Consider the following 22,819-nt stretch of genomic DNA (forward strand, 5'->3'; position numbering starts at 1 on the left):
CAGAGTAAGAGTTAAGACCTTAACCAGTAGGCCAGAGTAAGAGATAAGACCTTAACCAGTAGGCCAGAGTATGAGTCTAAGATCTTAGCTATTAGGCCAGAGTAAGAGTTAAGACCTTAACCATTAGGCCAGAGTACGAGTCTAAGACCTTAGCTATTAGGCCAGAGTAAGAGTTAAGACCTTAACCAGTAGGCCAGAGTAAGAGTTAAGACCTTAACCATTAGGCCAGAGTACGAGTCTAGGACCATAGCTATTAGGCCAGAGTAAGAGTTAAGACCTTAGCAATTAGGCCAGCGTAAGAGTTAAGACCTTAACCAGTAGGCCAGAGTAAGAGTTAAGAACTTAACCATTAGGCCAGAGTACGAGACTAAGACCTTAGCTATTAGGCCATAGTAAGAGTTAAGACCTTAACCAGTAGGCCAGAGTAAGAGTTAAGACCTTAACCAGTAGGCCAGATTAGGAGTTAAGACCTTAGCTATTAGGCCAGAGTAAGAGTTAAGACCTTAACCATTAGGCCAGAGTACGAGTCTAAGACCTTAGCTATTAGGCCAAGGTAAGAGTTAAGACCTTAACCAGTAGGCCAGAGTAAGAGTTAAGACCTTAACCAGTAGGCCAGAGTTTGAGTCTGATACGTTAGCTATTAGGCCAGAGTAAGAGTTAAGACCTTAGCTATTAGGCCAGAGTACGAGTCTAAGACCTTAGCTATTAGGCCATAGTAAGAGTTAAGACCTTAACCAGTAGGCCAGAGTAAGAGTTAAGACCTTAACCAGTAGGCCAGAGTAAGAGTTAAGACCTTAGCTATTAGGCCAGAATAAGAGTTAAGACTTTAACCATTAGGCCAGAGTACGAGTCTAAGACCTTAGCTATTAGGCCAGAGTAAGAGTTAAGACCTTAACCAGTAGGCCAGAGTAAGAGATAAGACCATAACCAGTAGGCCAGAGTATGAGTCTAAGATCTTAGCTATTAGGCCAGAGTAAGAGTTAAGACCTTAACCATTAGGCCAGAGTACGAGTCTAAGACCTTAGCTATTAGGCCAGAGTAAGAGTTAAGACCTTAACCAGTAGGCCAGAGTAAGAGTTAAGACCTTAACCAGTAGGCCAGAGTAAGCGTTAAGACCTTAACCAGTAGGCCAGAGTAAGCGTTAAGACCTTAACCATTAGGCCAGAGTACGAGTCTAGGACCATAGCTATTAGGCCAGAGTAAGAGTTAAGACCTTAGCAATTAAGCCAGCGTAAGAGTTAAGACCTTAACCAGTAGGCCAGAGTAAGAGTTAAGAACTTAACCATTAGGCCAGAGTACGAGACTAAGACCTTAGCTATTAGGCCATAGTAAGAGTTAAGACCTTAACCAGTAGGCCAGAGTAAGAGTTAAGACCTTAACCAGTAGGCCAGATTAAGAGTTAAGACCTTAGCTATTAGGCCAGAGTAAGAGTTAAGACCTTAACCATTAGGCCAGAGTACGAGTCTAAGACCTTAGCTATTAGGCCAAGGTAAGAGTTAAGACCTTAACCAGTAGGCCAGAGTAAGAGTTAAGACCTTAACCAGTAGGCCAGAGTTCGAGTCTGAGACGTTAGCTATTAGGCCAGAGTAAGAGTCAAGACCTTAGCTATTAGGCCAGAGTACGAGTCTAAGACCTTAGCTATTAGGCCACAGTAAGAGTTAAGACCTTAACCAGTAGGCCAGAGTAAGAGTTAAGAACTTAACCATTAGGCCAGAGTACGAGACTAAGACCTTAGCTATTAGGCCAGAGTAAGAGTTAAGACCTTAGCTATTAGTCCAGAGTAAGAGTTAAGACCTTAAACCGTAGGCCAGAGCACAAGTCTAAGACCTTAGCTATTAGTCCAGAGTAAGAGTTAAGACCTTAGCTATTAGGCCAGAGTACGAGTCTAAGACCTTAGCTATTAGGCCATAGTAAGAGTTAAGAACTTAACCAGTAGGCCAGAGTAAGAGTTAAGACCTTAACCAGTAGGCCAGATTAAGAGTTAAGACCTTAGCTATTAGGCCAGAGTAAGAGTTAAGACCTTAACCATTAGGCCAGAGTACGAGTCTAAGACCTTAGCTATTAGGCCAAGGTAAGAGTTAAGACCTTAACCAGTAGGCCAGAGTAAGAGTTAAGACCTTAACCAGTAGGCCAGAGTTCGAGTCTGAGACGTTAGCTATTAGGCCAGAGTAAGAGTCAAGACCTTAGCTATTAGGCCAGAGTACGAGTCTAAGACCTTAGCTATTAGGCCACAGTAAGAGTTAAGACCTTAACCAGTAGGCCAGAGTAAGAGTTAAGACCTTAACCAGTAGGCCAGAGTAAGAGTTAAGACCTTAGCTATTAGGCCAGAATTAGAGTTAAGACCTTAACCATTAGGCCAGAGTACGAGTCTAAGACCTTAGCTATTAGGCCAGAGTACGAGTCTAAGACCTTAGCTATTAGGCCAGAGTAAGAGTTAAGACCTTAACTAGTAGGCCAGAGTAAGAGTTAAGACCTTAACCAGTAGGCCAGAGTACGAGGCTAAGAACTTAGCTATTAGGCCAGAGTAAGAGTTGAGACCTTAGCTATTAGGCCAGAGTAAAAGTTAAGACCTTAACCATTAGGCCACAGTACGAGTCTAAGACCTTAGCTATTAGGCCAGAGTAAGAGTTAAGACCTTAACCATCAGGCCAGAGTACGAGTCTAAGACCTTAGCTATTAGGCCAGAGTACGAGTCTAAGACCTTAGCTATTAGGCCAGAGTAAGCGTTAAGACCTTAACCATTAGGCCAGAGTACGAGTTAAGACCTTAACCAGTAGGCCAGAGTACGAGGCTAAGACCTTAGCTATTAGGCCAGAGTAAGAGTTAAGACCTTAGCTATTAGGCCAGAGTAAAAGTTAAGACTGTAACCATTAGGCCAGAGCACGAGTCTAAGACCTTAGCTATTAGGCCATAGTAAGAGTTAAGACCTTAGCTATTAGGCCAGAGTAAGAGTTAAGACCTTAGCTATTAGGCCAGAGTAAGAGTTAAGACCTTAACTATTAGGCCAGAGTACGAGTCTAAGACCTTAGCTATTATGCCAGAGTATGGGTAAAGACCTTAACCAGTAGGCCAGAGTAAGAGTTAATACCTTAACCATTAGGTCAGAGTATGAGTCTAAGACCTTAGCTATTAGGCCAGAGTAAGAGTTAAGACCTTAGCTATTAGGCCAGAGTAAGAGTTAAGACCTTAACCTGTAGGTCAGAGTGCAAGTCTAAGACCTTAGCTATTAGGCCAGAGTAAGAGTTAAGACCTTAACCAGTAGGACAGAGTAAGAGATAAGACCTTAACCATTAGGCCAGAGTACGAGTCTAAGACCTTAGCTATTAGGCCAGAGTACGAGTCTAAGACCTTAGCTACTAGGCCAGAGTATGAGTCTAAGACCTTAGCTATTAGGCCAGAGTTAGAGTTAAGACCTTAGCTATTAGGCCAGAGTAAGAGTTAAGACCTTAACCATTAGGCCAGAGTACGAGTCTAAGACCTTAGCTATTAGGCCAGAGTAAGAGTTAAGACCTTAACCAGTAGGCCAGAGTAAGAGTTAAGACCTTAACCATTAGGCCAGAGTACGAGTCTAAGACCTTAGCTATTAGGCCAGAGTAAGAGTTAAGACCTTAGCTATTAGGCCAGAGTAAGAGTTGAGACCTTGACCAGTAGGCCAGAGTAAGAGTTAAGACCTTAACCAGTAGGCCAGAGTACGAGTCTAAGACCTTAGCTATTAGGCAAGAGTACGAGTCTAAGAACTTAGCTATTAGGCCAGAGTACGAGTCTAAGACCTTAGCTATTAGGCCAGAGTAAGAGTTAAGACCTTAAATAGTAGGCCAGAGTAAGAGTTAAGACCTTAACCAGTAGGCCGGAGTACGAGGCTAAGAACTTAGCTATTAGGCCAGAGTAAGAGTTGAGACCTTAGCTATTATGCCAGAGTAAAAGTTAAGACCTTAACCATTAGGCCACAGTAGGAGTCTAAGACCTTAGCTATTAGGCCAGAGTAAGAGTTAAGACCTTAACCATCAGGCCAGAGTACGAGTCTAAGACCTTAGCTATTAGTCCAGAGTACGAGTCTAAGACCTTAGCTATTAGGCCAGAGTAAGCGTTAAGACCTTAACCATTAGGCCAGAGTACGAGTTAAGACCTTAACCAGTAGGCCAGAGTACGAGGCTAAGACCTTAGCTATTAGGCCAGAGTAAGAGTTAAGACCTTAGCTATTAGGCCAGAGTAAAAGTTAAGACCTTAACCATTAGGCCAGAGCACGAGTCTAAGACCTTAGCTATTAGGCCATAGTAAGAGTTAAGACCTTAGCTATTAGGCCAGAGTTAGAGTTAAGACCTTAGCTATTAGGCCAGAGTAAGAGTTAAGACCTTAACTATTAGGCCAGAGTACGAGTCTAAGACCTTAGCTATTATGCCAGAGTATGGGTAAAGACCTTAACCAGTAGGCCAGAGTAAGAGTTAATACCTTAACCATTAGGTCAGAGTACGAGTCTAAGACCTTAGCTATTAGGCCAGAGTAAGAGTTAAGACCTTAGCTATTAGGCCAGAGTAAGAGTTAAGACCTTAACCTGTAGGTCAGAGTACAAGTCTAAGACCTTAGCTATTAGGCCAGAGTAAGAGTTAAGACCTTAACCAGTAGGACAGAGTAAGAGATAAGACCTTAACCATTAGGCCAGAGTACGAGTCTAAGACCTTAGCTATTAGGCCAGAGTACGAGTCTAAGACCTTAGCTATTAGGCCAGAGTAAGAGTTAAGACCTTAGCTATTAGGCCAGAGTAAGAGTTAAGACCTTAACCATTAGGCCAGAGTATGAGTCTAAGACCTTAGCTATTAGGCCAGAGTAAGAGTTAAGACCTTAACCAGTAGGCCAGAGTAAGAGTTAAGACCTTAACCATTAGGCCAGAGTACGAGTCTAAGACCTCAGCTATTAGGCCAGAGTAAGAGTTAAGACCTTAGCTATTAGGCCAGAGTAAGAGTTGAGACCTTGACCAGTAGGCCAGAGTAAGTGTTAAGACCTTAACCAGTAGGCCAGAGTACGAGTCCAAGACCTTAGCTGTTAGGCCAGAGTAAGAGTTAAGACCTTAACCAGTAGGCCAGAGTAAGAGTTAAGACCTTAGCTATTAGGCCAGAGTATGAGTCTAAGACCTTAGCTATTTGGCCAGAGTAAGAGTTAAGACATTAGCTATTAGGCCAGAGTAAAAGTTAAGCCCTTAGCTATTAGGCCAGAGTACGAGTCTAAGACCTTAGCTATTAAGGCAGAGTAAGAGTTAAGACCTTAACCAGTAGGCCAGAGTAAGAGTTAAGACCTTAGCTATTAGGCCAGAGTAAGAGTTAAGACCTTAGCTATTAGGCCAGAGTAAGAGTTAAGACCTTAACCTGTAGGTCAGAGTACAAGTCTAAGACCTTAGCTATTAGGCCAGAGTAAGAGTTAAGACCTTAACCAGTAGGACAGAGTAAGAGATAAGACCTTAACCATTAGGCCAGAGTACGAGTCTAAGACCTTAGCTATTAGGCCAGAGTACGAGTCTAAGACCTTAGCTACTAGGCCAGAGTACGAGTCTAAGACCTTAGCTATTAGGCCAGAGTAAGAGTTAAGACCTTAGCTATTAGGCCAGAGTAAGAGTTAAGACCTTAACCATTAGGCCAGAGTACGAGTCTAAGACCTTAGCTATTAGGCCAGAGTAAGAGTTAAGACCTTAACCAGTAGGCCAGAGTAAGAGTTAAGACCTTAACCATTAGGCCAGAGTACGAGTCTAAGACCTTAGCTATTAGGCCAGAGTAAGAGTTAAGACCTTAGCTATTAGGCCAGAGTAAGAGTTGAGACCTTGACCAGTAGGCCAGAGTAAGAGTTAAGACCTTAACCAGTAGGCCAGAGTACGAGTCTAAGACCTTAGCTATTAGGCAAGAGTACGAGTCTAAGACCTTAGCTATTAGGCCAGAGTACGAGTCTAAGACCTTAGCTATTAGGCCAGAGTAAGAGTTAAGACCTTAACTAGTAGGCCAGAGTAAGAGTTAAGACCTTAACCAGTAGGCCAGAGTACGAGGCTAAGAACTTAGCTATTAGGCCAGAGTAAGAGTTGAGACCTTAGCTATTAGGCCAGAGTAAAAGTTAAGACCTTAACCATTAGGCCACAGTACGAGTCTAAGACCTTAGCTATTAGGCCAGAGTAAGAGTTAAGACCTTAACCATCAGGCCAGAGTACGAGTCTAAGACCTTAGCTATTAGTCCAGAGTACGAGTCTAAGACCTTAGCTATTAGGCCAGAGTAAGCGTTAAGACCTTAACCATTAGGCCAGAGTACGAGTTAAGACCTTAACCAGTAGGCCAGAGTACGAGGCTAAGACCTTAGCTATTAGGCCAGAGTAAGAGTTAAGACCTTAGCTATTAGGCCAGAGTAAAAGTTAAGACCTTAACCATTAGGCCAGAGCACGAGTCTAAGACCTCAGCTATTAGGCCATAGTATGGGTAAAGACCTTATCCAGTAGGCCAGAGTAAGAGTTAATACCTTAACCATTAGGTCAGAGTACGAGTCTAAGACCTTAGCTATTAGGCCAGAGTAAGAGTTAAGACCTTAGCTATTAGGCCAGAGTAAGAGTTAAGACCTTAACCTGTAGGTCAGAGTACAAGTCTAAGACCTTAGCTATTAGGCCAGAGTAAGAGTTAAGACCTTAACCAGTAGGACAGAGTAAGAGATAAGACCTTAACCATTAGGCCAGAGTACGAGTCTAAGACCTTAGCTATTAGGCCAGAGTACGAGTCTAAGACCTTAGCTATTAGGCCAGAGTAAGAGTTAAGACCTTAGCTATTAGGCCAGAGTAAGAGTTAAGACCTTAACCATTAGGCCAGAGTACGAGTCTAAGACCTTAGCTATTAGGCCAGAGTAAGAGTTAAGACCTTAACCAGTAGGCCAGAGTAAGAGTTAAGACCTTAACCATTAGGCCAGAGTACGAGTCTAAGACCTCAGCTATTAGGCCAGAGTAAGAGTTAAGACCTTAGCTATTAGGCCAGAGTAAGAGTTGAGACCTTGACCAGTAGGCCAGAGTAAGAGTTAAGACCTTAACCAGTAGGCCAGAGTACGAGTCCAAGACCTTAGCTGTTAGGCCAGAGTAAGAGTTAAGACCTTAACCAGTAGGCCAGAGTAAGAGTTAAGACCTTAGCTATTAGGCCAGAGTATGAGTCTAAGACCTTAGCTATTTGGCCAGAGTAAGAGTTAAGACATTAGCTATTAGGCCAGAGTAAAAGTTAAGCCCTTAGCTATTAGGCCAGAGTACGAGTCTAAGACCTTAGCTATTAAGGCAGAGTAAGAGTTAAGACCTTAACCAGTAGGCCAGAGTAAGAGTTAAGACCTTAGCTATTAGGCCAGAGTAAGAGTTAAGACCTTAACCATTAGGCCAGAGTACGAGTGTAAGACCTTAGCTATTAGGCCAGAGTATGAGTTAAGACCTTAGCTATTAGGCCAGAGTAAGAGTTAAGACCTTAGCTTTTAGGCCAGAGTAAGAGTTAAGACCTTAACCAGTAGGCCAGAGTAAGAGTTAAGACCTTAACCAGTAGGCCAGAGTACGAGTCTAAGACCTTAGCTATTAGGCCAGAGTAAGAGTTAAGACCTTAGCTATTAGGCCAGAGTACGAGTCTAAGACCTTAGCTATTAGGCCAGAGTAAGAGGTAAGACCTTAACCAGTAGGCCAGAGTAAGAATTAAGACCTTAGCTATTAGGCCAGAGTAAGAGTTAAGACCTTAACCATTAGGTCAGTGTAAGAGTTAAGACCTTAACCATTAGGTCAGAGTACGAGTCTAAGACCTTAGCTATTAGGCCAGAGTAAGAGTTAAGACCTTAACCTGTAGGCCAGAGTGAGAGTTAAGACCTTAACCATTAGGCCAGAGTACGAGTCTAAAACCTTAGCTATTAGGCCAGAGTAAGAGTTAAGACCTTAGCTATTAGGCCAGAGTAAGAGTTGAGACCTTAACCATTAGGCCAGAGTACGAGTCTAAGACCTTAACCAGTAGGCCAGAGTAAGAGTTAAGACCTTAACCATTAGGCCAGAGTACGAGTCTAAGACCTTAACCAGTAGGCCAGAGTAAGAGTTTAAGACCTTAGCTATTAGGACAGAGTAAGAGTTGAGACCTTAACCATTAGGCCAGAGTATGAGTCTAAGACCTTAGCTATTAGGCCAGAGTAAGAGTTAAGACCTTAACCAGTAGGCCAGAGTAAGAGTTAAGACCTTAACCATTAGGCCAGAGTATGAGTCTAAGACCTTAGCTATTAGGCCAGAGTAGTTAAGACCTTAGCTATTAGGACAGAGTAAGAGTTGAGACCTTAGCTATTAGGCCAGAGTAAGAGTTAAGACCTTAACCAGTAGGCCAGATTAAGAGTTAAGACCTTAGCTATTAGGCCAGAGTAAGAGTTAAGACCTTAACCATTAGGCCAGAGTACGAGTCTAAGACCTTAGCTATTAGGCCAAGGTAAGAGTTAAGACCTTAACCAGTAGGCCAGAGTAAGAGTTAAGACCTTAACCATTAGGCCAGAGTATGAGTCTAAGACCTTAGCTATTAGGCCAAGGTAAGAGTTAAGACCTTAACCAGTAGGCCAGAGTAAGAGTTAAGACCTTAACCAGTAGGCCAGAGTTCGAGTCTGAGACGTTAGCTATTAGGCCAGAGTAAGAGTCAAGACCTTAGCTATTAGGCCAGAGTACGAGTCCAAGACCTTAGCTATTAGGCCACAGTAAGAGTTAAGACCTTAACCAGTAGGCCAGAGTAAGAGTTAAGAACTTAACCATTAGGCCAGAGTACGAGACTAAGACCTTAGCTATTAGGCCAGAGTAAGAGTTAAGACCATAACCAGTAGGCCAGAGGAAGAGTTAAGACCTTAAACCGTAGGCCAGAGCACAAGTCTAAGACCTTAGCTATTAGTCCAGAGTAAGAGTTAAGACGTTAGCTATTAGGCCAGAGTACGAGTCTAAGACCTTAGCTATTAGGCCATAGTAAGAGTTAAGAACTTAACCAGTAGGCCAGAGTAAGAGTTAAGACCTTAACCAGTAGGCCAGATTAAGAGTTAAGACCTTAGCTATTAGGCCAGAGTAAGAGTTAAGACCTTAACCATTAGGCCAGAGTACGAGTCTAAGACCTTAGCTATTAGGCCAAGGTAAGAGTTAAGACCTTAACCAGTAGGCCAGAGTAAGAGTTAAGACCTTAACCAGTAGGCCAGAGTTCGAGTCTGAGACGTTAGCTATTAGGCCAGAGTAAGAGTCAAGACCTTAGCTATTAGGCCAGAGTACGAGTCTAAGACCTTAGCTATTAGGCCACAGTAAGAGTTAAGACCTTAACCAGTAGGCCAGAGTAAGAGTTAAGACCTTAACCAGTAGGCCAGAGTAAGAGTTAAGACCTTAGCTATTAGGCCAGAATTAGAGTTAAGACCTTAACCATTAGGCCAGAGTACGAGTCTAAGACCGTAGCTATTAGGCCAGAGTACGAGTCTAAGGCCTTAGCTATTAGGCCAGAGTAAGAGTTAAGACCTTAACTAGTAGGCCAGAGTAAGAGTTAAGACCTTAACCAGTAGGCCAGAGTACGAGGCTAAGAACTTAGCTATTAGGCCAGAGTAAGAGTTGAGACCTTAGCTATTAGGCCAGAGTAAAAGTTAAGACCTTAACCATTAGGCCACAGTACGAGTCTAAGACCTTAGCTATTAGGCCAGAGTAAGAGTTAAGACCTTAACCATCAGGCCAGAGTACGAGTCTAAGACCTTAGCTATTAGGCCAGAGTACGAGTCTAAGACCTTAGCTATCAGGCCAGAGTAAGCGTTAAGACCTTAACCATTAGGCCAGAGTACGAGTTAAGACCTTAACCAGTAGGCCAGAGTACGAGTCTAAGACCTTAGCTATTAGGCCAGAGTAAGAGTTAAGACCTTAGCTATTAAGCCAGAGTAAGAGTTGAGACCTTGACCAGTAGGCCAGAGTAAGAGTTAAGACCTTAACCAGTAGGCCAGAGTACGAGTCTAAGACCTTAGCTATTAGGCAAGAGTACGAGTCTAAGAACTTAGCTATTAGGCCAGAGTACGAGTCTAAGACCTTAGCTATTAGGCCAGAGTAAGAGTTAAGACCTTAAATAGTAGGCCAGAGTAAGAGTTAAGACCTTAACCAGTAGGCCGGAGTACGAGGCTAAGAACTTAGCTATTAGGCCAGAGTAAGAGTTGAGACCTTAGCTATTAGGCCAGAGTAAAAGTTAAGACCTTAACCATTAGGCCACAGTAGGAGTCTAAGACCTTAGCTATTAGGCCAGAGTAAGAGTTAAGACCTTAACCATCAGGCCAGAGTACGAGTCTAAGACCTTAGCTATTAGTCCAGAGTACGAGTCTAAGACCTTAGCTATTAGGCCAGAGTAAGCGTTAAGACCTTAACCATTAGGCCAGAGTACGAGTTAAGACCTTAACCAGTAGGCCAGAGTACGAGGCTAAGACCTTAGCTATTAGGCCAGAGTAAGAGTTAAGACCTTAGCTATTAGGCCAGAGTAAAAGTTAAGACCTTAACCATTAGGCCAGAGCACGAGTCTAAGACCTTAGCTATTAGGCCATAGTAAGAGTTAAGACCTTAGCTATTAGGCCAGAGTTAGAGTTAAGACCTTAGCTATTAGGCCAGAGTAAGAGTTAAGACCTTAACTATTAGGCCAGAGTACGAGTCTAAGACCTTAGCTATTATGCCAGAGTATGGGTAAAGACCTTAACCAGTAGGCCAGAGTAAGAGTTAATACCTTAACCATTAGGTCAGAGTACGAGTCTAAGACCTTAGCTATTAGGCCAGAGTAAGAGTTAAGACCTTAGCTATTAGGCCAGAGTAAGAGTTAAGACCTTAACCTGTAGGTCAGAGTACAAGTCTAAGACCTTAGCTATTAGGCCAGAGTAAGAGTTAAGACTAGGCCTGGGCAAAAATTTCGTTCCGTTCGCGGAAATTGCGATAATTTGACATTTTTGCGTTCCGCGGAGAGCGCGAAAATGTCAAAAATTCCGGTTTCCGCAGCTTGGCGATAATTTGTTTCTTGCTCGCGCTGTAAAATGATACATTCTCGCGCGCGCGCGATCGCCTTACCTGAATCCCTGCGTTCGCCGACAAGTTTTCTTGATCCGGTCGCGTTCTCCATGAGATGTTGTATTGTTTTTAGCCATTTGCGCTGTCTCGCGACAGTTCGCGCCCGCAGTGACGTCATGCGTCGCGCGATCACGTCTTTCTTCTCGCGATCATGCACCGCGAGAACAACTCAAAACAAGATGGCCGCGCCCGCAAGCAGCCACATGGGTAAGTTGGCGACCCGCAACCATGCAGAAAATCGCGCGAACATGCCGGAAAAAAACTTCCGCATCTTCGCGATATTTCTGCTTGTTTGCGATAATTTTAAACATTCTCGCGATAATTTGCGAAGGTTAATTCCGCAAATTCCGCCCACCCCTAGTTAAGACCTTAACCAGTAGGACAGAGTAAGAGATAAGACCTTAACCATTAGGCCAGAGTACGAGTCTAAGACCTTAGCTATTAGGCCAGAGTACGAGTCTAAGACCTTAGCTATTAGGCCAGAGTAAGAGTTAAGACCTTAGCTATTAGGCCAGAGTAAGAGTTAAGACCTTAACCATTAGGCCAGAGTATGAGTCTAAGACCTTAGCTATTAGGCCAGAGTAAGAGTTAAGACCTTAACCAGTAGGCCAGAGTAAGAGTTAAGACCTTAACCATTAGGCCAGAGTACGAGTCTAAGACCTCAGCTATTAGGCCAGAGTAAGAGTTAAGACCTTAGCTATTAGGCCAGAGTAAGAGTTGAGACCTTGACCAGTAGGCCAGAGTAAGTGTTAAGACCTTAACCAGTAGGCCAGAGTACGAGTCCAAGACCTTAGCTGTTAGGCCAGAGTAAGAGTTAAGACCTTAACCAGTAGGCCAGAGTAAGAGTTAAGACCTTAGCTATTAGGCCAGAGTATGAGTCTAAGACCTTAGCTATTTGGCCAGAGTAAGAGTTAAGACATTAGCTATTAGGCCAGAGTAAAAGTTAAGCCCTTAGCTATTAGGCCAGAGTACGAGTCTAAGACCTTAGCTATTAAGGCAGAGTAAGAGTTAAGACCTTAACCAGTAGGCCAGAGTAAGAGTTAAGACCTTAGCTATTAGGCCAGAGTAAGAGTTAAGACCTTAGCTATTAGGCCAGAGTAAGAGTTAAGACCTTAACCTGTAGGTCAGAGTACAAGTCTAAGACCTTAGCTATTAGGCCAGAGTAAGAGTTAAGACCTTAACCAGTAGGACAGAGTAAGAGATAAGACCTTAACCATTAGGCCAGAGTACGAGTCTAAGACCTTAGCTATTAGGCCAGAGTACGAGTCTAAGACCTTAGCTACTAGGCCAGAGTACGAGTCTAAGACCTTAGCTATTAGGCCAGAGTAAGAGTTAAGACCTTAGCTATTAGGCCAGAGTAAGAGTTAAGACCTTAACCATTAGGCCAGAGTACGAGTCTAAGACCTTAGCTATTAGGCCAGAGTAAGAGTTAAGACCTTAACCAGTAGGCCAGAGTAAGAGTTAAGACCTTAACCATTAGGCCAGAGTACGAGTCTAAGACCTTAGCTATTAGGCCAGAGTAAGAGTTAAGACCTTAGCTATTAGGCCAGAGTAAGAGTTGAGACCTTGACCAGTAGGCCAGAGTAAGAGTTAAGACCTTAACCAGTAGGCCAGAGTACGAGTCTAAGACCTTAGCTATTAGGCAAGAGTACGAGTCTAAGACCTTAGCTATTAGGCCAGAGTACGAGTCTAAGACCTTAGCTATTAGGCCAGAGTAAGAGTTAAGACCTTAACTAGTAGGCCAGAGTAAGAGTTAAGACCTTAACCAGTAGGCCAGAGTACGAGGCTAAGAACTTAGCTATTAGGCCAGAGTAAGAGTTGAGACCTTAGCTATTAGGCCAGAGTAAAAGTTAAGACCTTAACCATTAGGCCACAGTACGAGTCTAAGACCTTAGCTATTAGGCCAGAGTAAGAGTTAAGACCTTAACCATCAGGCCAGAGTACGAGTCTAAGACCTTAGCTATTAGTCCAGAGTACGAGTCTAAGACCTTAGCTATTAGGCCAGAGTAAGCGTTAAGACCTTAACCATTAGGCCAGAGTACGAGTTAAGACCTTAACCAGTAGGCCAGAGTACGAGGCTAAGACCTTAGCTATTAGGCCAGAGTAAGAGTTAAGACCTTAGCTATTAGGCCAGAGTAAAAGTTAAGACCTTAACCATTAGGCCAGAGCATGAGTCTAAGACCTTAGCTATTAGGCCATAGTATGGGTAAAGACCTTATCCAGTAGGCCAGAGTAAGAGTTAATACCTTAACCATTAGGTCAGAGTACGAGTCTAAGACCTTAGCTATTAGGCCAGAGTAAGAGTTAAGACCTTAGCTATTAGGCCAGAGTAAGAGTTAAGACCTTAACCTGTAGGTCAGAGTACAAGTCTAAGACCTTAGCTATTAGGCCAGAGTAAGAGTTAAGACCTTAACCAGTAGGACAGAGTAAGAGATAAGACCTTAACCATTAGGCCAGAGTACGAGTCTAAGACCTTAGCTATTAGGCCAGAGTAAGAGTTAAGACCTTAGCTATTAGGCCAGAGTAAGAGTTAAGACCTTAACCATTAGGCCAGAGTACGAGTCTAAGACCTTAGCTATTAGGCCAGAGTAAGAGTTAAGACCTTAACCAGTAGGCCAGAGTAAGAGTTAAGACCTTAACCATTAGGCCAGAGTACGAGTCTAAGACCTCAGCTATTAGGCCAGAGTAAGAGTTAAGACCTTAGCTATTAGGCCAGAGTAAGAGTTGAGACCTTGACCAGTAGGCCAGAGTAAGAGTTAAGACCTTAACCAGTAGGCCAGAGTACGAGTCCAAGACCTTAGCTGTTAGGCCAGAGTAAGAGTTAAGACCTTAACCAGTAGGCCAGAGTAAGAGTTAAGACCTTAGCTATTAGGCCAGAGTATGAGTCTAAGACCTTAGCTATTTGGCCAGAGTAAGAGTTAAGACATTAGCTATTAGGCCAGAGTAAAAGTTAAGCCCTTAGCTATTAGGCCAGAGTACGAGTCTAAGACCTTAGCTATTAAGGCAGAGTAAGAGTTAAGACCTTAACCAGTAGGCCAGAGTAAGAGTTAAGACCTTAGCTATTAGGCCAGAGTAAGAGTTAAGACCTTAACCATTAGGCCAGAGTACGAGTGTAAGACCTTAGCTATTAGGCCAGAGTATGAGTTAAGACCTTAGCTATTAGGCCAGAGTAAGAGTTAAGACCTTAGCTTTTAGGCCAGAGTAAGAGTTAAGACCTTAACCAGTAGGCCAGAGTAAGAGTTAAGACCTTAACCAGTAGGCCAGAGTAGGAGTCTAAGACCTTAGCTATTAGGCCAGAGTAAGAGTTAAGACCTTAGCTATTAGGCCAGAGTACGAGTCTAAGACCTTAGCTATTAGGCCAGAGTAAGAGGTAAGACCTTAACCAGTAGGCCAGAGTAAGAATTAAGACCTTAGCTATTAGGCCAGAGTAAGAGTTAAGACCTTAACCATTAGGTCAGTGTAAGAGTTAAGACCTTAACCATTAGGTCAGAGTACGAGTCTAAGACCTTAGCTATTAGGCCAGAGTAAGAGTTAAGACCTTAACCTGTAGGCCAGAGTAAGAGTTAAGACCTTAACCATTAGGCCAGAGTACGAGTCTAAAACCTTAGCTATTAGGCCAGAGTAAGAGTTAAGACCTTAGCTATTAGGCCAGAGTAAGAGTTGAGACCTTAACCATTAGGCCAGAGTACGAGTCTAAGACCTTAACCAGTAGGCCAGAGTAAGAGTTAAGACCTTAACCATTAGGCCAGAGTACGAGTCTAAGACCTTAACCAGTAGGCCAGAGTAAGAGTTTAAGACCTTAGCTATTAGGACAGAGTAAGAGTTGAGACCTTAACCATTAGGCCAGAGTATGAGTCTAAGACCTTAGCTATTAGGCCAGAGTAAGTGTTAAGACCTTAACCAGTAGGCCAGAGTAAGAGTTAAGACCTTAACCATTAGGCCAGAGTATGAGTCTAAGACCTTAGCTATTAGGCCAGAGTAGTTAAGACCTTAGCTATTAGGACAGAGTAAGAGTTGAGACCTTAGCTATTAGGCCAGAGTAAGAGTTAAGACCTTAACCAGTAGGCCAGATTAAGAGTTAAGACCTTAGCTATTAGGCCAGAGTAAGAGTTAAGACCTTAACCATTAGGCCAGAGTACGAGTCTAAGACCTTAGCTATTAGGCCAAGGTAAGAGTTAAGACCTTAACCAGTAGGCCAGAGTAAGAGTTAAGACCTTAACCATTAGGCCAGAGTACGAGTCTAAGACCTTAGCTATTAGGCCAAGGTAAGAGTTAAGACCTTAACCAGTAGGCCAGAGTAAGAGTTAAGACCTTAACCAGTAGGCCAGAGTTCGAGTCTGAGACGTTAGCTATTAGGCCAGAGTAAGAGTCAAGACCTTAGCTATTAGGCCAGAGTACGAGTCCAAGACCTTAGCTATTAGGCCACAGTAAGAGTTAAGACCTTAACCAGTAGGCCAGAGTAAGAGTTAAGAACTTAACCATTAGGCCAGAGTACGAGACTAAGACCTTAGCTATTAGGCCAGAGTAAGAGTTAAGACCATAACCAGTAGGCCAGAGGAAGAGTTAAGACCTTAAACCGTAGGCCAGAGCACAAGTCTAAGACCTTAGCTATTAGTCCAGAGTAAGAGTTAAGACCTTAGCTATTAGGCCAGAGTACGAGTCTAAGACCTTAGCTATTAGGCCATAGTAAGAATTAAGAACTTAACCAGTAGGCCAGAGTAAGAGTTAAGACCTTAACCAGTAGGCCAGATTAAGAGTTAAGACCTTAGCTATTAGGCCAGAGTAAGAGTTAAGACCTTAACCATTAGGCCAGAGTACGAGTCTAAGACCTTAGCTATTAGGCCAAGGTAAGAGTTAAGACCTTAACCAGTAGGCCAGAGTAAGAGTTAAGACCTTAACCAGTAGGCCAAAGTTCGAGTCTGAGACGTTAGCTATTAGGCCAGAGTAAGAGTCAAGACCTTAGCTATTAGGCCAGAGTACGAGTCTAAGACCTTAGCTATTAGGCCACAGTAAGAGTTAAGACCTTAACCAGTAGGCCAGAGTAAGAGTTAAGACCTTAACCAGTAGGCCAGAGTAAGAGTTAAGACCTTAGCTATTAGGCCAGAATTAGAGTTAAGACCTTAACCATTAGGCCAGAGTACGAGTCTAAGACCGTAGCTATTAGGCCAGAGTACGAGTCTAAGGCCTTAGCTATTAGGCCAGAGTAAGAGTTAAGACCTTAACTAGTAGGCCAGAGTAAGAGTTAAGACCTTAACCAGTAGGCCAGAGTACGAGGCTAAGAACTTAGCTATTAGGCCAGAGTAAGAGTTGAGACCTTAGCTATTAGGCCAGAGTAAAAGTTAAGACCTTAACCATTAGGCCACAGTACGAGTCTAAGACCTTAGCTATTAGGCCAGAGTAAGAGTTAAGACCTTAACCATCAGGCCAGAGTACGAGTCTAAGACCTTAGCTATTAGGCCAGAGTACGAGTCTAAGACCTTAGCTATCAGGCCAGAGTAAGCGTTAAGACCTTAACCATTAGGCCAGAGTACGAGTTAAGACCTTAACCAGTAGGCCAGAGTACGAGGCTAAGACCTTAGCTATTAGGCCAGAGTAAGAGTTAAGACCTTAGCTATTAGGCCAGAGTAAAAGTTAAGACCGTAACCATTAGGCCAGAGCATGAGTCTAAGACCTTAGCTATTAGGCCATAGTAAGAGTTAAGACCTTAGCTATTAGGCCAGAGTAAGAGTTAAGACCTTAGCTATTAGGCCAGAGTAAGAGTTAAGACCTTAACTATTAGGCCAGAGTACGAGTCTAAGACCTTAGCTATTATGCCAGAGTATGGGTAAAGACCTTAACCAGTAGGCCAGAGTAAGAGTTAATACCTTAACCATTAGGTCAGAGTACGAGTCTAAGACCTTAGCTATTAGGCCAGAGTAAGAGTTAAGACCTTAGCTATTAGGCCAGAGTAAGAGTTAAGACCTTAACCTGTAGGTCAGAGTACAAGTCTAAGACCTTAGCTATTAGGCCAGAGTAAGAGTTAAGACCTTAACCAGTAGGACAGAGTAAGAGATAAGACCTTAACCATTAGGCCAGAGTACGAGTCTAAGACCTTAGCTATTAGGCCAGAGTACGAGTCTAAGACCTTAGCTACTAGGCCAGAGTACGAGTCTAAGACCTTAGCTATTAGGCCAGAGTAAGAGTTAAGACCTTAGCTATTAGGCCAGAGTAAGAGTTAAGACCTTAACCATTAGGCCAGAGTACGAGTCTAAGACCTTAGCTATTAGGCCAGAGTAAGAGTTAAGACCTTAACCAGTAGGCCAGAGTAAGAGTTAAGACCTTAACCATTAGGCCAGAGTACGAGTCTAAGACCTTAGCTATTAGGCCAGAGTAAGAGTTAAGACCTTAGCTATTAGGCCAGAGTAAGAGTTGAGACCTTGACCAGTAGGCCAGAGTAAGAGTTAAGACCTTAACCAGTAGGCCAGAGTACGAGTCTAAGACCTTAGCTATTAGGCAAGAGTACGAGTCTAAGACCTTAGCTATTAGGCCAGAGTACGAGTCTAAGACCTTAGCTATTAGGCCAGAGTAAGAGTTAAGACCTTAACTAGTAGGCCAGAGTAAGAGTTAAGACCTTAACCAGTAGGCCAGAGTACGAGGCTAAGAACTTAGCTATTAGGCCAGAGTAAGAGTTGAGACCTTAGCTATTAGGCCAGAGTAAAAGTTAAGACCTTAACCATTAGGCCACAGTACGAGTCTAAGACCTTAGCTATTAGGCCAGAGTAAGAGTTAAGACCTTAACCATCAGGCCAGAGTACGAGTCTAAGACCTTAGCTATTAGTCCAGAGTACGAGTCTAAGACCTTAGCTATAAGGCCAGAGTAAGCGTTAAGACCTTAACCATTAGGCCAGAGTACGAGTTAAGACCTTAACCAGTAGGCCAGAGTACGAGGCTAAGACCTTAGCTATTAGGCCAGAGTAAGAGTTAAGACCTTAGCTATTAGGCCAGAGTAAAAGTTAAGACCTTAACCATTAGGCCAGAGCACGAGTCTAAGACCTTAGCTATTAGGCCATAGTAAGAGTTAAGACCTTAGCTATTAGGCCAGAGTTAGAGTTAAGACCTTAGCTATTAGGCCAGAGTAAGAGTTAAGACCTTAACTATTAGGCCAGAGTATGAGTCTAAGACCTTAGCTATTATGCCAGAGTATGGGTAAAGACCTTAACCAGTAGGCCAGTGTAAGAGTTAATACCTTAACCATTAGGTCAGAGTACGAGTCTAAGACCTTAGCTATTAGGCCAGAGTAAGAGTTAAGACCTTAGCTATTAGGCCAGAGTAAGAGTTAAGACCTTAACCTGTAGGTCAGAGTACAAGTCTAAGACCTTAGCTATTAGGCCAGAGTAAGAGTTAAGACCTTAACCAGTAGGACAGAGTAAGAGATAAGACCATAACCATTAGGCCAGAGTACGAGTCTAAGACCTTAGCTATTAGGCCAGAGTACGAGTCTAAGACCTTAGCTATTAGGCCAGAGTAAGAGTTAAGACCTTAGCTATTAGGCCAGAGTAAGAGTTAAGACCTTAACCATTAGGCCAGAGTACGAGTCTAAGACCTTAGCTATTAGGCCAGAGTAAGAGTTAAGACCTTAACCAGTAGGCCAGAGTAAGAGTTAAGACCTTAACCATTAGGCCAGAGTACGAGTCTAAGACCTCAGCTATTAGGCCAGAGTAAGAGTTAAGACCTTAGCTATTAGGCCAGAGTAAGAGTTGAGACCTTGACCAGTAGGCCAGAGTAAGAGTTAAGACCTTAACCAGTAGGCCAGAGTACGAGTCCAAGACCTTAGCTGTTAGGCCAGAGTAAGAGTTAAGACCTTAACCAGTAGGCCAGAGTAAGAGTTAAGACCTTAGCTATTAGGCCAGAGTATGAGTCTAAGACCTTAGCTATTTGGCCAGAGTAAGAGTTAAGACATTAGCTATTAGGCCAGAGTAAAAGTTAAGCCCTTAGCTATTAGGCCAGAGTACGAGTCTAAGACCTTAGCTATTAAGGCAGAGTAAGAGTTAAGACCTTAACCAGTAGGCCAGAGTAAGAGTTAAGACCTTAGCTATTAGGCCAGAGTAAGTGTTAAGACCTTAACCATTAGGCCAGAGTACGAGTGTAAGACCTTAGCTATTAGGCCAGAGTAAGAGTTAAGACCTTAGCTATTAGGCCAGAGTAAGAGTTAAGACCTTAGCTTTTAGGCCAGAGTAAGAGTTAAGACCTTAACCAGTAGGCCAGAGTAAGAGTTAAGACCTTAACCAGTAGGCCAGAGTACGAGTCTAAGACCTTAGCTATTAGGCCAGAGTAAGAGTTAAGACCTTAGCTATTAGGCCAGAGTACGAGTCTAAGACCTTGGCTATTAGGCCAGAGTAAGAGGTAAGACCTTAACCAGTAGGCCAGAGTAAGAATTAAGACCTTAGCTATTAGGCCAGAGTAAGAGTTAAGACCTTAACCATTAGGTCAGTGTAAGAGTTAAGACCTTAACCATTAGGTCAGAGTACGAGTCTAAGACCTTAGCTATTAGGCCAGAGTACGAGTCTAAGACCTTAGCTATTAGGCCAGAGTAAGAGTTAAGACCTTAACCAGTAGGCCAGAGTAAGAGTTAAGACCTTAACCATTAGGCCAGAGTACGAGTCTAAAACCTTAGCTATTAGGCCAGAGTAAGAGTTAAGACCTTAGCTATTAGGCCAGAGTAAGAGTTGAGACCTTAACCATTAGGCCAGAGTACGAGTCTAAGACCTTAACCAGTAGGCCAGAGTAAGAGTTAAGACCTTAACCATTAGGCCAGAGTACGAGTCTAAGACCTTAACCAGTAGGCCAGAGTAAGAGTTTAAGACCTTAGCTATTAGGACAGAGTAAGAGTTGAGACCTTAACCATTAGGCCAGAGTATGAGTCTAAGACCTTAGCTATTAGGCCAGAGTAAGAGTTAAGACCTTAACCAGTAGGCCAGAGTAAGAGTTAAGACCTTAACCATTAGGCCAGAGTATGAGTCTAAGACCTTAGCTATTAGGCCAGAGTAGTTAAGACCTTAGCTATTAGGACAGAGTAAGAGTTGAGACCTTAGCTATTAGGCCAGAGTAAGAGTTACGACCTTAACCAGTAGGCCAGAGTACGAGTCTAAGACCTTAGCTATTAGGCCAGAGTAAGAGTTAAGACCTTAGCTATTAGGCCAGAGTAACAGTTAAGACCTTAACCAGTAGGCCAGAGTAAGAGGTAAGACCTTAACCATTAGGCCAGAGTACGAGTCTAAGACCTTAGCTATTAGGCCAGAGTACGAGTCTAAGACCTTAGCTACTAGGCCAGAGTACAAATCTAAGACCTTAGCTATTAGGCCAGAGTAAGAGTTAAGACCTTAACCAGTAGGCCAGAGTAAGAGTTAAGACCTTAACCTGTAGGCCATAGTACGAGTCTAAGACCTTAGCTACTAGGCCAGATTAAGAGTTAAGACCTTAACCATTAGGCCAGAGTACGAGTCTAAGACCTTAGCTATTAGGCCAGAGTAAGAGTTAAGACCTTAGCTATTAGGCCAGAGTAAGAGTTAAGACCTTAACCATTGGGCCAGAGTACGAGTCTAAGACCTTAGCTATTAGGCCAGAGTAAGAGTTAAGACCTTAACCAGTAGGCCAGAGTAAGAGTTAAGACCTTAACCATTAGGCCAGAGTACGAGTCTAAGACCTTAGCTATTAGGCCAGAGTAAGAGTTAAGACCTTAGCTATTAGGCCAGAGTAAGAGTTGAGACGTTGACCAGTAGGCCAGAGTAAGAGTTAAGACCTTAACCAGTAGGCCAGAGTACGAGTCTAAGACCTTAGCTATTAGGCAAGAGTAAGAGCTAAGACCTTAGCTATTAGGCCAGAGTACGAGTCTAAGACCTTAGCTATTAAGGCAGAGTAAGAGTTAAGACCTTAACCAGTAGGCCAGAGTAAGAGTTAAGACCTTAGCTATTAGGCCAGAGTAAGAGTTAAGACCTTAACCATTAGGCCAGAGTACGAGTGTAAGACCTTAGCTATTAGGCCAGAGTAAGAGTTAAGACCTTAGCTATTAGGCCAGAGTAAGAGTTAAGACCTTAGCTTTTAGGCCAGAGTAAGAGTTAAGACCTTAACCAGTAGGCCAGAGTAAGAGTTAAGAACTTAACCAGTAGGCCAGAGTACGAGTCTAAGACCTTAGCTATTAGGCCAGAGTAAGAGTTAAGACCTTAGCTATTAGGCCAGAGTACGAGTCTAAGACCTTAGCTATTAGGCCAGAGTTAGAGGTAAGACCTTAACCAGTAGGCCAGAGTAAGAATTAAGACCTTAGCTATTAGGCCAGAGTAAGAGTTAAGACCTTAACCATTAGGTCAGTGTAAGAGTTAAGACCTTAACCATTAGGTCAGAGTACGAGTCTAAGACCTTAGCTATTAGGCCAGAGTACGAGTTAAGACCTAAACCAGTATGCCAGAGTAAGAGTTGAGACCTTAACCATTAGGCCAGAGTACGAGTCTAAGACCTTAACCAGTAGGCCAGAGTAAGAGTTAAGACCTTAACCATTAGGCCAGAGTACGAGTCTAAGACCTTAACCAGTAGGCCAGAGTAAGAGTTTAAGACCTTAGCTATTAGGACAGAGTAAGAGTTGAGACCTTAACCATTAGGCCAGAGTATGAGTCTAAGACCTTAGCTATTAGGCCAGAGTAAGAGTTAAGACCTTAACCAGTAGGCCAGAGTAAGAGTTAAGACCTTAACCATTAGGCCAGAGTATGAGTCTAAGACCTTAGCTATTAGGCCAGAGTAAGAGTTAAGACCTTAGCTATTAGGCCAGAGTAACAGTTAAGACCTTAACCAGTAGGCCAGAGTAAGAGGTAAGACCTTAACCATTAGGCCAGAGTACGAGTCTAAGACCTTAGCTATTAGGCCAGAGTACGAGTCTAAGACCTTAGCTACTAGGCCAGAGTACAAATCTAAGACCTTAGCTATTAGGCCAGAGTAAGAGTTAAGACCTTAACCAGTAGGCCAGAGTAAGAGTTAAGACCTTAACCTGTAGGCCATAGTACGAGTCTAAGACCTTAGCTACTAGGCCAAATTAAGAGTTAAGACCTTAACCATTAGGCCAGAGTACGAGTCTAAAACCTTAGCTATTAGGCCAGAGTAAGAGTTAAGACCTTAGCTATTAGGCCAGAGTAAGAGTTGAGACCTTAACCATTAGGCCAGAGTACGAGTCTAAGACCTTAACCAGTAGGCCAGAGTAAGAGTTAAGACCTTAACCATTAGGCCAGAGTACGAGTCTAAGACCTTAACCAGTAGGCCAGAGTAAGAGTTTAAGACCTTAGCTATTAGGACAGAGTAAGAGTTGAGACCTTAACCGTTAGGCCAGAGTATGAGTCTAAGACCTTAGCTATTAGGCCAGAGTAAGAGTTAAGACCTTAACCAGTAGGCCAGAGTAAGAGTTAAGACCTTAACCATTAGGCCAGAGTACGAGTCTAAGACCTTAGCTATTAGGCCAGAGTAAGAGTTAAGACATTAGCTATTAGGACAGAGTAAGAGTTGAGACCTTAGCTATTAGGCCAGAGTAAGAGTCAAGACCTTAGCTATTAGGCCAGAGTACGAGTCCAAGACCTTAGCTATTAGGCCACAGTAAGAGTTAAGACCTTAACCAGTAGGCCAGAGTAAGAGTTAAGAACTTAACCATTAGGCCAGAGTACGAGACTAAGACCTTAGCTATTAGGCCAGAGTAAGAGTTAAGACCATAACCAGTAGGCCAGAGTAAGAGTTAAGACCTTAAAC

The sequence above is a fragment of the Triturus cristatus genome, chromosome 3_2 (assembly GCF_964204655.1).
Source record: "Triturus cristatus chromosome 3_2, aTriCri1.1, whole genome shotgun sequence".
NCBI classification, from domain to species: Eukaryota; Metazoa; Chordata; class Amphibia; order Caudata; family Salamandridae; genus Triturus; species Triturus cristatus.